Genomic DNA, 15590 nt, shown 5'->3' with positions numbered 1-15590 from the left:
TGCTTTTGATATTCTATGTTTTCTTCACTACTTGACCTACTGGATGGTCATACTTCGAATGTTGCTATCTACTGAATCTTTGTGCTACTGTTGTGTGCTATTTCTTCTTGCCAACAAGCCTAGCCTCGCATGTATACTGTTTATGCACCCTATTTATAACCTGAGTCTCCTTCTTTGACTAATTTTCAAACTCGTGACTAAGTTTTAAATTTTCCTTTGTGAGATTCTGATTTCACTCGCCTATTAAGGTTAATTGATTTCTTTCCTGTTTTGCCTTACTGAATCCTTTCCAAAATTAGAGTATCTTTGTACCTAGACTCGAATTGCTTACTTGTTATTTTACTACTTCTTTTATGGAAACTTTCAGCCTTTTTTTAATCGATTGCTTTCCTTATTTCGAACCTGTCACTGTCCGTTAAGCAAGTGACCCCTTAATTAAGGGCAATCACTTTTATAATTGATTCTGGATCATGATTGTTTCCATGTTTGTAGCTTACCTCTTTCTTATTCATTTTCAAAAAACTATAAATACCTGTTACTTCTTCTCTTTCAAAAACACGAACATTTTTAGTTCTGAACTAACACTTACACTCAAACACTCTCTCTTGCTTTACTACTACTTGTGTTACTGCCTGTTTAGCCGGCTGAAAGCCAAAGATATATTTCGAAGTCCTGCTACTTTTCTTTACTGCACTTTGCTTCTTTCACTGGTATGTTCTAATTAAGTTTTTCAGCACCAACAACAACATGCTTACTTACTGATTTTGCATTCTTGTCTGCCTACTACTTGTATTTAATTCAGTACCATTATGTAGCATGCTGTAATTTCCTTTCTCCTATTCTGAATCAATGTATTATGAATCCCAAATCCCTACCCCAATGTGATTAATACTTGTGGTTAGTTTGGGGCATGACAACAATGAATATTCCTGAGCATGACCCAAACTTGATCCTCCTAGGATCATAACCTCCATGTTACCCTTATATGTTGTGTGTTCTAGTTGATTTAAAAGCATGAAATCACTCCATATTGATGTGCATGCCCAAAATTAACCCATGCCTAAGTATATAGGCCCTCTTGCGATGGATTCCCAATCCCCTGCCCCTTTGTGTGAAGTTATCAATTCTTTGAAGTGTTAATGGCTGACTCCCCTCACCCTTTCCCTCTCCTTTATTCCCTCAGTTCTTAGAACTCAGTTTCTGCACTTTTCACTCTCTTCTTAGACTTAAATTCTGCCCCTTCATGTGAGCCTTGCCTTGGGACCCATGAGCTCCCTTTGAACTTGGACACATGAGGGCTGGCATTTCCACACTGGACTTGTCCCTATTCTGGTTATGAAACTTGGGTGTGAGCACTGCCCGGGATCCTATTGAGGCCCTTAGGGAACTTCGACACACTCAAGGCTGAGAAAGGTTTTAGATCAATGGTATTTTGAGTTGTTTATCTCATAACTCAGAGAGGAAGTCAAGAATCAGGCTTCCTTTGGTTGTAACTTTTCTTTGTACTTTTTCTGATGTAATTTATTAGTCCTGGTTTGTAATAATTTGTAATGAACATTTGGGGTTGGCTAGTGAAAAAAGGGTTGGTAAATTATGCATGTTCAAGGGTATAAAACATGCTTATAGGATTGCATTCTCTACTTGTTCAAATCGCATTTAGAAAACATGCCTATAGGACTGCTCCAATTCTGAATATTCACATTACATTTAAAAACCATGTCTATAGGACTTACTTGTTCAACATCACATCTAGATAACCTGCCTATAGGGATTATCTAAAATTCTGCACATTTGTCACTGTTTAGATATCATGTTTTTTAGGGCCCAATTGGTTATAACCAAGTAGCATGCTGAAATTAGTAACGCATAGAAATCATGCCTATAGGGGTTCTTAAATAAATTTGGGTCATTCCATTCACATTCAATGTTAGATATCATGCCCATGTGGATTAGAGCCAGTAATAGTAGATACCATCATCTACAGAATTTAGAACTAGTCTAATTTAAATTCGTCTATTCTGAACCTCTATTTAATAATTCCTTTAGTTTCAACAAGGTTTAGCAATCATGCCTATAGGATTTCATGCAGTACGTTTTGAGTTATCATTATTTCACCATCTTCTGAATTAAGTAGATATCATGCCTATAGGACCCCGTCTAAACACTTAGGCAAGATTTAGAGTAATAATTGTAAAATTGAATCCGCCTTTGTTAATTGTTACAACCAGCAGGCATGCCTGATTCGGAATTCTTATCTGAGTTATGTAATAAACTAATCTGCCTCAACAATTAACTTCCCTCATCTTTATGTGCTTTAAATCAGACCTAAAAAGTATGTGCAAGTCATGCTAGTTATGTGTTTTTGTTTTGAGGAGGTATATATGAGCCTTTTGTCTGTTTACATGCTTCCCTTTTATATGTCATATTATCTGTTTTTGTATGTTGCCTTAGATTTTTATCCTTTGAAACCAATCAGCCTAATATCCTCTCCCTTTAGGAATTGTAGTCCTAAGTGCCTCCGGGACCGATAGGAATGGGACGGGTAATAGCATGCAATAGTAATCGAGACAAATCCGTGCTGTAATACCTTAACGGGGTGGGAAGGGTAGATATGGATATGATGACCAGTGCGCTAATGCCACGTGTAACCCCTCTTTTGAGGAGTGATTACCGGGTATTGCATTGATGTGATTCATATTGTTTGTAAACCTAGGACCCCCTTTCTTTATTTCCCCCTTTTTTTAAGCATTGTAACTCCTTATTTAAAATCATCTCTTTTAATTGCTATTTCAAACTTTGTTTACTTTCAAACTATTGTGCATTGAAATCCTCTCTTATTTGAGCCTTATCTGCTTATATGTTAATTGCACTGACAATTCACTACAACTGTCTGGTCGGGAACCACACTAGTGGATCCTGAAGGGTGCCTAACACCTTCCCCTTGGGATAATTTCAAGCCCTTATCCAATCTATGGTTACCCAAACAAACTTAGAATTGAATCTCTATTGGTGTCCTAATGCACCTTAATCATTAGGTGGTGACTCTTCAAATGCAAAAACCCAGTTCCCAAAAGAAACGAGTTGTCCTTCAAAATGTCATAACCACGATTTCGCGAGAAAAAGAGGGCGCGACAGTATGGCGACTCCGCTGGGGACTTTTAGGATTTTACCATTTCAGACTATTATTGTGAATTTATGTGCAATTACTTGTTTTATTCCTTTAAGCATTCAATTCCCCTTTTCGATTGCAGAACTGACTTGTCTTTTCGTTTCTTTCCTTTACTACTGCTTTAAAATTATGAAACTGTTGTATTTACTACTTTCTTAAACGTGCAAATACGTGACAACATATTTTTAATTATTGCATAATCATGCTCAACATCATATTCCACTCGTGCCAAACAAATCCCATAGCAACGCTTATAATGAGTGGTTGCGCTCTTCAGATATTATCACCCCCTAAATCCGAAAAAGGCATATTTGCGGTAAAACCAGTCGATCAATGGTGTAGTCGACGCTTCCGTGCCTTTCCCCCTTTAGTTGTCCGCTAAAGGTACCAGTTTAAAACCCTATAGAAACCTTACTCTGTTTAAAATGTGCATGCATCATGGTCAAAACTAGCCGAGTCAGTTATGTTGTCCGTATAATGACTCTTTAAGATAGCCTTGTCCAAAGTCCACTGGGTTGCCCTAAACCCAAACGGACGTCACCACATTCTGTGCATTTATTTGGAGAACTAAATGCTTTATGCCAATTGTTGATATTAAATAGCCGAGTCTGGTGGGGGTAAGGGCCTAACCTTATTTATCTTGCAGAAATATGAGGCACGAAGTCCCTAGATTTTGCATGGTCACCAATATCCACCCAAAATTGCTAAGCTGGTTGGAGGATCTTCACTCTAGTGATCAAACTCTTGTCCGTAAATATTTGGGAAACCTACCTTCTCTCCTGGAAATCCAACCCAACAACAAGATCATAAAAGCTGCTACTCTGTTCTGGGATTGTGAGAGGTTTGTATTCCGCTTAGGGGACATAGAAATGACACCCTTGCTAAAAGAGATAGGAGGATTGGCCGATATAGCATGGGAAACTTCGGGCTTGTTAATGCTTGAGAACTGCAAGGGCACGGGTTTCCTCAAAATGATGGGTCTGAAGAAGAATCCAGAACTGACATGTCTAAAAGAATCATATATCCCTTTTGACTATTTGTATGAGAGGTACGGTCATAGCAAATCCTACCGAACCTATCCTGATGAGTTCCCCATCACATCATTAGGCCATATTCACCGAAGGGTCTTAGTATTCATGTTTTGTTTCCTGGGATTGATCGTGTTTCAAATTAAGAAAGCAAGAATCTACACCAGACTGGCTACGGTAACTAAGACCTTAATGGAAAGAATTGGCGGGCAACCTTTCAGCATTATGCCCATGATCATAGCGGAAATATACCGAGCCCTAGAGAAGTGTCAACAGGGAGCCAAACACTTCGAAGGCTGCAATTTGCTACTTCAGCTCTGGCTCATGGAGCATCTCCAAAGGGGTGAATACCGCAAGAGATTCAGAGAAGGGACTGGGATGATCATATAGCCTTCCATCATCCGAGGTGAATAAATTACATGCCCAACATGTTCGCTCAGCTGGAAGACGCCAGGGGATGAGTAGAGCTATTTGATAATCTAACCGAGGGTCAGGTACAATGGATGTTCGTATGGTTTCCGACCGAGGAATTCATCGCCCGGTCCAGGGATGCACCGTTTCTGATATTGATCGGTCTGAGAGGAACATACCCTTACGTCCCTCTCCGGGTTATGAGGCAAGCTGGTAGGAAGCAGGTTATACACAGGGTCGACAAGATGAGTCATTTCTGGGCTGACTTCCAGGCTGATAATAGTCCTTATAAGTGCCAAGCTCAGCATATGTGGCACTGCAAGATCGTCATAGGGAGAGATACCATCGGGCCAGACAGATATGACGCTGGTTGTGCTCCCTACTATTCAGGCTGGTTGGAAGATAATCATAATGGTCTGGGTCAGCCAGAGTTTGCTAAGGGCCATAGGATCATAGATGAAAGGGCCGAAGGCACAGGTCAAATACAACCAACTGCGCAAGAGGATTCAGGAGTGCGAAAGCGAGCACTATGAGATATAAGAATCCAACTAGAAACTAATTGAGTAATGGAAAGACATGGTTGTCAGTGCCAACAAGCGACTGGGATACTTGGAGCGAGGCATAGTGGAATTGGAAAGAAAGTTTCTCAAGAGGGTCGAAGACTACCAAAATGCTGAAGGGAATAAGGGCGGACATCTAGCCAGAGCCTACCTGTTGCTAGGACTTCACGAGTTGGGAAAGCTGTTCGACGGAGCCAAGGATGCCGAATCTGGGGAAGGTCCTTCTGGGATCAAGTAGATAGGAGTTTTTCTTTTATGAAATGTAATAAGGCCAATGGCCATTAGTGATGTTTATTTCTTGTTATTTAGTGTCGATTTAGGGTTCGTCTACTTTTTATCAATAAAATAAGGCATTAAGCATTCTAAGTTCTCCAAATCAATTTGTCGCTAGGCCCACCTCGGGTACAAAGAGGTCCCCAAATTAGGACACGATTTACATTCTTACACTATGTGTTTAAATATTGAAACTCTTATTATAATCCTCACTAACTTGGTTACCTTTTGTTTTTATGTTGTCTTTGTTTTTATTATTCCCCTCCCCGAAGGTTAGTTCGTGCACTCCGGCAACATCATCTTATTCCACGAGATCCAAGGGCCCTCCACCCAATTCTCCTTTTAGTCCTGTCAAAAACAAAAATAAAGGGAAGATGGAAGATTTGAACAATGCCAAAAAGGAAAACTCAATTGAACAGATAGAGGTCACTCATGGTCATGGTACTTTGGTCCCTAAGGAAAATGCATCCCAACTTGAACAAAAACTGCTGAAATTTCAAGAAGACCTTGATCAGGTCCGGAATCTAGCAAATTTGTCATTTTCCCTCACCACTCCAGATATCAATTTCCCAAACGCTCAGAATCCTACACCTCCACAAAACATCCCCAAGCAACAAAACCATCCCGCTCCTCACCACCACTGCAACACCTGCCATACCTCAAACAACAGCCCGCTGCTCATCCCAGAACCCCAAAACTCCACAAATGACCATTTCTACACCCACCATAACACCTTCATCTATGTGGATACTATGCCACATTCCACCCAACCCATCTCAAACACACCCGAGTCTGATGATAAAGACTCGCTCATCAGGAACCTAGCTGAGGAACTTAAGAAATTGACTAGCCGGATTCAAGGCATTGAAGGAAGAAAGGGGATTGAGGGGCTGAACTATGAAGATCTTTGCATACAGCCCGATGTCAAACTGCCCGAGGGGTACAAACCTCTGAAGTTCGAGATGTTTGATGGTACAGGAGATCCAAGGGTCCATTTGAGAATGTACTATGACAAGCTGGCTGGAGTAGGGAAAGACGAGAGAATCCGCATGAAACTTTTCATGAGGAGCCTAAAAGGAGATGCTTTATCCTGGTATATTAGCCAAGATCTAAAGAAATGGTCGAGCCAGGTAGGCATGGCATCCGGCATTATGGATAGGTTCAGGTTCAACATGGAGAATGCGCCGGATGTGTTCTACATTCAGAATCTAAAGAAGAAGCCCACAGAAACATTTCGTGAGTATGCTACTCACTGGAGGTCCGAAGTTGCTAAGGTCAAACCTGCCTTAGAGGAGGAATAGATGAACAAATTCTTTGTTCGGCCTCAGGACCCGCAGTATTATGAAAGGCTAATGTTGATTGAGAGCCATAAATTTTCTGACATCATCAAGCTGGGTGAAAGGATCGAAGAAGGCATCAAAAGTTGTATAGTTACGAACTTCAAGGCCTTGCAAGCTACTAATAAGGCCTTACAGTATGGTGGTATGTCCAAGAAAAGGGACGTAGGAGTTGTAATGGTTAAACAGAGAACCAAATCTCCTATCAAATACCAAATTTACCCAACTACTCTACTCACATGTCAGCCTACTCCGAACTACCAAGCACCCTCACCCTCCTACCAAACTCCACCACCCACTTATCAATCACTTCCGCCTCCCACATATAAGACTACTTCACCCATATATTCCCAACCCACACATGTTTACCAAGCCTACAATACTAAACCATCCCACTACCAATCACCTCCCGCACACCAAAACTTCCCTATACCTTGACCAAATTTTGACCGCAGACCTCCTGAACAATACACAGCCATTGCTGAACCTATTGACCAGTTGTACGAGAGACTCAAAGCTACTGGTTATGTTACCCCCATCCCTGCTGCAACCCCTGAGAACCCCTCTCAGTAGGTTAACCCAAACAAATCCTGTGTATACCATGCCGACATGAAAGGACACACCATCGACGAATGTCGTTCTTTGAAGGATAAGATCCAGGCTTTGATTGACAACAAGATTATTGTGGCAAAGGAACCCACTATGAATGTCTGCAATAATCCTCTGCCAGACCACAATGGTGGAGGTATTCACATGATTGAAATAGAGGATGATTGGGATCCCAAGGGATCAATCGGGTTGATCGCAGAGGGTGATGACCCAAAGAAGCCACTAGTTACTCTTAATCTGATTGTAGTCCAGATACAGCCCTCTGGGGATATTGAGGTAAATACGTCTGTGCTACTTGAGTTTGAAACAACGCCATCTGCAAAGACACCAGCGCCAATTGAGGTTGAATTTGTGTCTCCAATAAATGCACCTACACCATTCAAAGTTGCAGTTTTACCGCCCAAGGTACTCACTCCGTTCGGAGTAAAGATACTAATGCCAATCCCAGTGGTGATGTCGACCAAGAAACCATTCCATACAAAGGCTATACCATAGGACTATACAGCCGAAGCAAGGAGTAAAGGCAAGGCTAGGTTTGAGAAAACTATTGCCGCACAGGGTATGACGAGAACTGGTAGGGCCTATACCCCGGAACACCTAGCTGAGTCAAGCAAGCAGGCCTCTAACCGGTCACCCATCATTGAGACAGGTCCATACAATCTTTGGAGAAAGATACAGGCCAAGGAATACTCGGTCATCGACCAGTTGAACAAAACACTGGCACAAATTTCCATCCTTGCTTTGCTACAAAATTCTGAGGCACACAAGAACGCTCTGTTGAGGGTGCTGAGTGAAGCGTACGTGCCAAGCAACATCATTGGTGGGGAAATGGCCAACATGGTAGGGAAGGTATTGGAAAGTCATAAAATTACTTTTCATGAGGATGAGCCACCACCTAAAGGGTTGGGTCACAACAAAGCACTGCACATCACTGTGCAATGCAAGGACTACTTTATCACCAGGATCTTGATCGACGGGGTTCTAGTCTCAACATTTGTCTGTTGGTTACACTTAAGAAGTTGGGCAAGGGACTGCACGAGATAAAAGGAGCTATAAATGTGAAAGCCTTTGACGGTTCCCAGAGGTCCATTATTGGGGAAATTAGTCTATGTTTACAAATGGGCCAACTTGGTTCGATATTAATTTCTAAGTGATAGACGTGCCAGCATCTTACAATCTGATGTTGGGATGGCAATAGATTCATGTTGCTGGGGTCGTAGCATCAACACTGCATCAGGCGATAAAATTTGAATGGAATCAACAGAAGGTGATCATTCACGGTGATGGTAGCAACCCTATATATAGTCGCCAGACCATTCCGTCAATCGAGGGAAGAAGGAAGCTAGGTGGAGAGACTTACCATCACCTCGAACGGGTAAATGCTGTTGACAAAAACAAATGGTAGGATAACAAGATCGAGAGTATATTGAATTGGAGTGAGTACGAACCTGGCAAAGGACTCGGAAAGAATCTCCAAGGAATCGCTAAGCCCATAAAACTCAAGAAAAATGGCACCACTTTTGGTCTGGGATACAAGTACACTTGGGAAGAATTCAACAACTGGTCGCCACCATGGCGTGGTCCTTACTATCCACTAGAGTAGCCAATACCACATTTAGACTAGACTTTCCAACCGGCCGATGTTATATATGGGTCAGAAGAAGAGGAAGTACTTGTAGTAGTAAAGAATTTGTTCCTCGAAGACAATGACATGGATTGTTGTGTTGTTCTCGAGGAGGAGGGGGAGGAAGGCCCTTCCATACAGGCTGTAAGCAGAGGGTCACACCTCAATAACTGGACCATCAGGACGACTAGAGCCCGACGAGCCTCGAGGTAGCAAGGCGAAAACAAGCACTATCTTATTTACTAAAAGATTTTATTTCTCGCATGTTTTCAATTCCTGCAATAAGATCTCCAGTGTTCAAAATGATTATGCAATTTATCAAAGTATTTTGATTTTTTTTGAATCAACACTCATTATTATTTTTTCTCTCATTACTTTACTTAGACAACATTACTATTACTTATGTTGATGAACCAATGACTGTGACATGCAATTAGACAATGCAAAAAACGGACATAGATTTAGAGGAAGATGACATACTAGAAGAGATTGTTAAGGAGGTTGAGAATTTTGAGAACAGACCTAAGTCCAACCTGGACGAGACTAAGATTGTCAACCTAGGAGATGCAGACAATGTCAAAGAAACACGAATCAACGTCCACTTATCGCCATCAGAAAAGAAGGAATATGCAGAATTTCTAAGAGAATATAAGGACATATTCGCCTGGTCGTATGATGACATGACTGGCCTGAGTACGTCTATTGTGGCTCACAAATTGCCAACCGATCCTACATGTCCGCCGGTAAAGCAAAAGCTCAGAAAATTCAAGCCTGATATGAGTCTGGAAATCAAGGAAGAAGTCACCAAGCAGGTCAAAGCTAAGGTTCTTAGGGCAGTAGAATACCTGTCATGGTTAGCCAATATCGTGCCAGTACCAAAGAAGGACGGGAAGGTCTGAGTCTGTATCGACTACTGGGATCTCAACCAGGCCAGTCCGAAAGACGACTTCTCTTTGCCAAATATACACATCATGATCGACAATTGGCCAAGCAAGAGTTGCAATCATTTGTAAATTGTTTCGCTGGGTATCATCAGATCTGGATGGATGAAGAAGATGTTGAGAAAATGACTTTCATTATGCCATGGGGAATGTATTGTTACAAGATGATATCGTTTGGGTTAAAGAATGGAGGGGCCACCTATATGAGGGTTATGACCACCATTTTCCACGATATGATGCACAAGGAGATTGAGATGTACATAGATGATGTTATCATCAAGTACAAGAAGGCTACTGATCACATGGAAGATTTGAGGAAGTTTTTCAATAGATTGCGAAGGTACAACCTAAAACTGAATCCCGCAAAGTGTGCATTTGGGGTTCCTGCCGGAAAACTACTTGGGTTTATTGTGAGTCGCCGGGAAATAGAACTGGATCCATCAAAAGTAAAAGCTATTCAAGAGTTGCCACCTCCAAATAACAAGAAGGACGTAATCAGTTTCTTGGAAAGACTTAACTATATCAGCCGATTTATAGCACAGTCTACAGTTATCTGTGAGTCAATATTTAAGATGTTAAAGAAGGACGACGCTACCAAATGGACTGATGACTGCCAAAAAGCCTTTGACAGAATCAAGGAATACCTGTCAGCACCACCAGTCTTAGTCCCGCCTAATCCAGGTAGACCCTTATTACTCTACCTTGCAGTATTGGATGGAGCTTTCGGTTGCGTTCTGGGGTAGCATGATGAAACAGGGAGGAAGGAGCAGGCCATTTATTATCTCAGCAAGAAGTTCACCCCATATGAGGCCTGGTATTCTCTATTAGAATGCACTTGTTGTGCTTTGACTTGGGTAGCACAGAAGCTGAGGCACTACTTATGTGCCTATACTACATATCTCATATGAAGGATGGATCCTCTGAAGTACATCTTTCAGAAGCCCATGCCCACTAGAAAGCTAGCCAAGTGGTAAATCTTGTTGAGTGAATTTGACATTGTCTACGTAACTCAGAAGGCAATCAAGGGACAGGCACTAGCAGATCACCTTGCTGAGAACCCTATGGATGGAGAATACGAACCCCTAAAAATGTATTTTCCTGACAAAGAGGTATCATTCATAGGAGAAGATATTACAGAATCTTATGACGGTTGGAGAATGTTTTTCGGCTAAGCAGCAAACTTTAAGGGAGTTGACATATGAGAAGTCCTCGTATCAGAAACCAGTCAGCATTATCCGATTTCCGCCAAATTCAGATTCTCGTGCACCAATAACATGGACGAGTATTACGCCTGCATCCTAGGGCTCAAGATGGCTATTGACATGAACATTCAAGAGTGGCTAGTGATTGGAGATTCAGACTTGCTTATACACCAGGTACGAGAAGAATGGGCAACTAAGAACTCCAAGATACTCTCGTATCAGCATCATGTACAGGAATTGAGAAAAAGGTTTGCGAAGACGGAGTTCCAACATGTTCCCAGAGTCTAGAATGAGTTTGTCGATGCATTGGCTACCCTATCATCCATGATAAAACATCCATACAAAAACCTTCATCGATCCCATTGCAGTAAAGATCCATAATCAGCCAGCTTATTATGCCCATGTTGAAGAAGAAGCATATTGAAAACCTTGGGTTCATGATATCAAAGAATATTGGGCAAAAGGCGAATACCCAGAACTTGTAAATCCTACTCAAAAATGCACACTTCGGAGGTTGTCCAATAATTTCTTTCACAACGGAGGAATCCTGTATTTGGGACTATTAAGGTGTGTCGACGCAAAGGAAGCATCAAGTCTACTAGAAGAAATTCACGCTGGGACTTGTGGTCCTCATATGAACGGTTTTGTCTTAGCAAAGAAGATACTCTAAGCTGGTTACTTTTGGATGACTATGGAGACGGACTGTATCCAGTATGTCCGGAAATGCCATCGCTACCAGATACATGCATACATGATAAAGGTACCTCCAAATGAGCTTAATACAACAAGCTCACCATGGTCGTTTGCCGCTTGGGGGATAGATTTTATTGGACCAATCGAGCCCGTCGCTTCCAATAGACACAGATTTATCTTGGTAGCAATCGACTATTTTACCAAATGGGTCGAAGAAGCATCTTTCAGTGCAGTAACCAAGAAAGTCGTGGCAGACTTTGTCCGCGACTGCATTGTTTGCCGATTCGGGATTCCAGAGTCAATCATTACTGATAATGGCTCCAACCTCAACAGTGACTTGATGAAAGCTATGTGTGAAACCTTCAAGATCTGACACAAGAATTCTGCAGCCTATAGACCTTAGATGAACAGGGCCGTAGAGGCCGCCAACAAGAATATCAAGAAGATACTAAGGAAAATGATAGACTAGCATAATCAGTGGCACGAGAAGTTGTCATTCGCTCTATTTGGATATCACACCACAGTCCATACATTGACTGGGGCAACCCCTTATATGCTGGCTTATGGTACAGAGGTAGTCATTCCCGCTGAAGTGGAAATTCCTTCCCTAATGATCATACAAGAAGCTGAGATCGACGACGTAGAATGGATAAAAAGTCGTTATGAGCAACTAGTCCTTATAGACGGAAAGAGAATGAACGCAGTTTGTCATGGTCAACTCTATCAGAACAGAATGTCCAGAGCCTTCAGCAAAAGAGTTAAGCTGAGACAGTTCATACCAGGGCAGCTAGTGTTAAAGAAAAAATTTCCTCATCTAGATGAAGCCAAAGGGAAGTTCTCTCCCAACTGGCAGGGTCCATACATGGTTCACCGGGTTCTGACAGGAGGAGCCCTCATACTCGCAGAATGGACGGAGAAGTCTGGCCAAAGCCTATCAACTCAGATGTAGTCAAGCGTTACTATGTGTAATATTTATGCTTTCCTATATGATGTAAATTGAACTACGCCTGACTTGATTCCCGTTTAAGAGGGGATACGTAGGCATCCCTATGGGTTTGGTCACAATTCAATAAAATTTTCATTTCCCCCGGCAATTGAAAACTGGGGCAGAATTTTGAGAAGGACCCTCAAAATTTCGAAGTGATTTCAGCCAATCATCTCAAGCAACAGTCAGAAACATCAACTGATTAAACTGGGGCAGAATTTTGAGAAGGACCCTCAAAAATCCGTAGCAAGAGAGGTTGCAATGTCTTGAACCACGTCACAGTCGTCGATTCATATAAAAGTTGTTTCTTAATTATATACTTATGTCATATTTTACAAAATCATGCATGTTTATTACTGAAATTGCCCTGTTTAGCAATGCTACCCCAATGATACATACAGTATCACCAGATCAAAGCCAAGCAATCAAGTAGAGCCAGCAGGGATATGAACTAACCTCCCCTCTTTACAAAACTCACGATTTTTCTTTGGATTCAAGCACTTAGATTACGAAAGTATCAGACATGCTATACACTCATGAGACAAACACTATTAAGGAATACAATTCTCAAAATTATTGCACTTACCAACATTTGCTATCCACACACTCCGGTGATATTCTGTGTGGCACAATGTCCTCAACAGTCACAATATCGCAACCTACTATCAGCTAAGAAAGCTTTGTTACCTTTTCCTACTTTATTTCTTGCATAAGGCTACCATTCTGCCTTCCGAGACTAAATGTCGTCTCCATTTGCATTTTCTGCATTGCATAAGGCTACCATTCTGCCTTCCGAGACTAAACATTGTCTCCATCTACATTTGCATGGCTGAAAGATCGCCTCCTTATCTTCATTTTGCATGGCTGAAAGATCACCACCTCTACTTCTGCATGGCTGAAAGATCGCCACCTCTACATTTGCATGGATGAAAGATCGCCACCTCTACATTTCCATGGTTGAAAGATCACCACCTCTACATTTTCATGGCTGAAAGATCGCCACCTCTTTATTTGCATGGGCTGAAAGATCGCCACCTCTACATTTTTATGACTGAAAGATCGTCACCTCTACATTTGCATGGCTGAAAGAACGCCACCTACTGCATCTCATGGGCTGAAAGATCACCAAATTATCTAAAGGCATCATTGTTCGGAGGCACCATTTTCATAGCTTGAGAACGCCATGTCATGGCCTGAGGACCCCTTTTAATCTTTTGCATATCATTATTCAAAGGCATCATGGTTCGGAGGCATCATCCTCATAGCTTGAGAGCATCATTTCATGGCCCGCGAATCCTTTATTACACGCTTCATGGCCCAGGACATCATGGTATAAGGACATCATTCTAACCGTCTGAAGACAATCCTCATGGTCCGATGGGAAATTGCAACATGTTTAAATTTATGCATAATATATGCTTGTATTGCTTATTCGCAGGTAAAATGGCAAGCAACGGCCATCTCGACAAGAGCGGTTCCACTCTAGTTCCCGCAGCCATATCAAACCTAAACATTTCCACAAACCTACCACACACTCGACCCTAGATATTGCCTTTGTTCTTGAAAAGTCTTCATCGGCATACTCCGCTGACGGATGCGGAACTACATATGGCCTGATTCCTGTAAGACCAGGGATATCTAGGCAGCTCGAAAGCTGGGGCGTGGCCTAAACCTCCTCGAACCGTTTCATTCGGTCAAAATTGGTCATCATATCTTTACCCGATAACTCTTTCATCCTTCCCGTGTAAAGAGGGGAAGCTGTTGATACCCAATTTTTTCCCGTATATTTTAATATGCAAAATACTTTCAAAATAGCATATGTATGCATATATAAGTATGTCCAAATGTTTTATTATTTTTTTCTTAATTTTTAAATCGATTTATTGCCCTATTTTATCCATAAAACCCCAATAATTATTCCCAAAATTATCATTTTGGTGATTCATTTCATGGATTCTCATATTTATGCTAAAATATAGGTAATATAATTTTTGCATATTTTTACAAAGTCATTTAGTATTTTTAAAGTTAAATTGTATATAATTACAACATTAGCCTCTTTTAAGATTAATTACATTTATATTCATAAAAATTAGGTATGGTATTTTTAAATAGTTAATTATATATTATAAATCATTTTTGTACCTTTAATTTATTTCTAGAAATTAATTTATTATTTTTTATAAATTAAATAGGGAAAATCGGCTATTTAAATGTAAGCCCAATTTCATTTCGATTATAGCCCAATTCTGACCCCAATTGAACTCAATTGAACCATTGGAACCACCCGATACAATTTCGATTTAATCCGACCCAAACCCATCTTCATAACCCTCCCACTCGCCCATTTTGATCCAGGCAGTTGATCTGAAACAACCATCCTTGCCTTTTTAATTCAAACGACCCCTAACCCTAGCCTCATTTCCAAATTCCACCGCCTCTGAATCCCCTTCTCTCTCAACTCTCTCTCAAATCCTCTCAAACCCTAGCCATCGCCATCAACTACAACCCTAATACCTCCCCAAATCTATGGTTCTCAAAGTCATCGGAGACCTATATCCACCCCATATGGCTTCTATGTGCTCGATTATTATGGTCTCGAGGCTAGATTTCGAAAGAGCTTGGTCCAGGCTTGTTCGATTGTAGTTCATGACCGTTCTCCGGTCATCTCCGACTTTTTATTCGGTCAGCCATGGCTATTCGAGTCAGACTATTGACTCTCCTGCTTAGATCGTTGGTTTTCAAAGCCTTTCTCACC

The sequence above is a fragment of the Nicotiana tabacum genome, chromosome 3, assembly GCF_000715075.1.
Source record: "Nicotiana tabacum cultivar K326 chromosome 3, ASM71507v2, whole genome shotgun sequence".
Lineage (NCBI taxonomy): Eukaryota > Viridiplantae > Streptophyta > Magnoliopsida > Solanales > Solanaceae > Nicotiana > Nicotiana tabacum.
The sequence above is the reverse complement of the archived record's forward strand: the minus strand, read 5'-3'. Positions refer to the sequence as shown.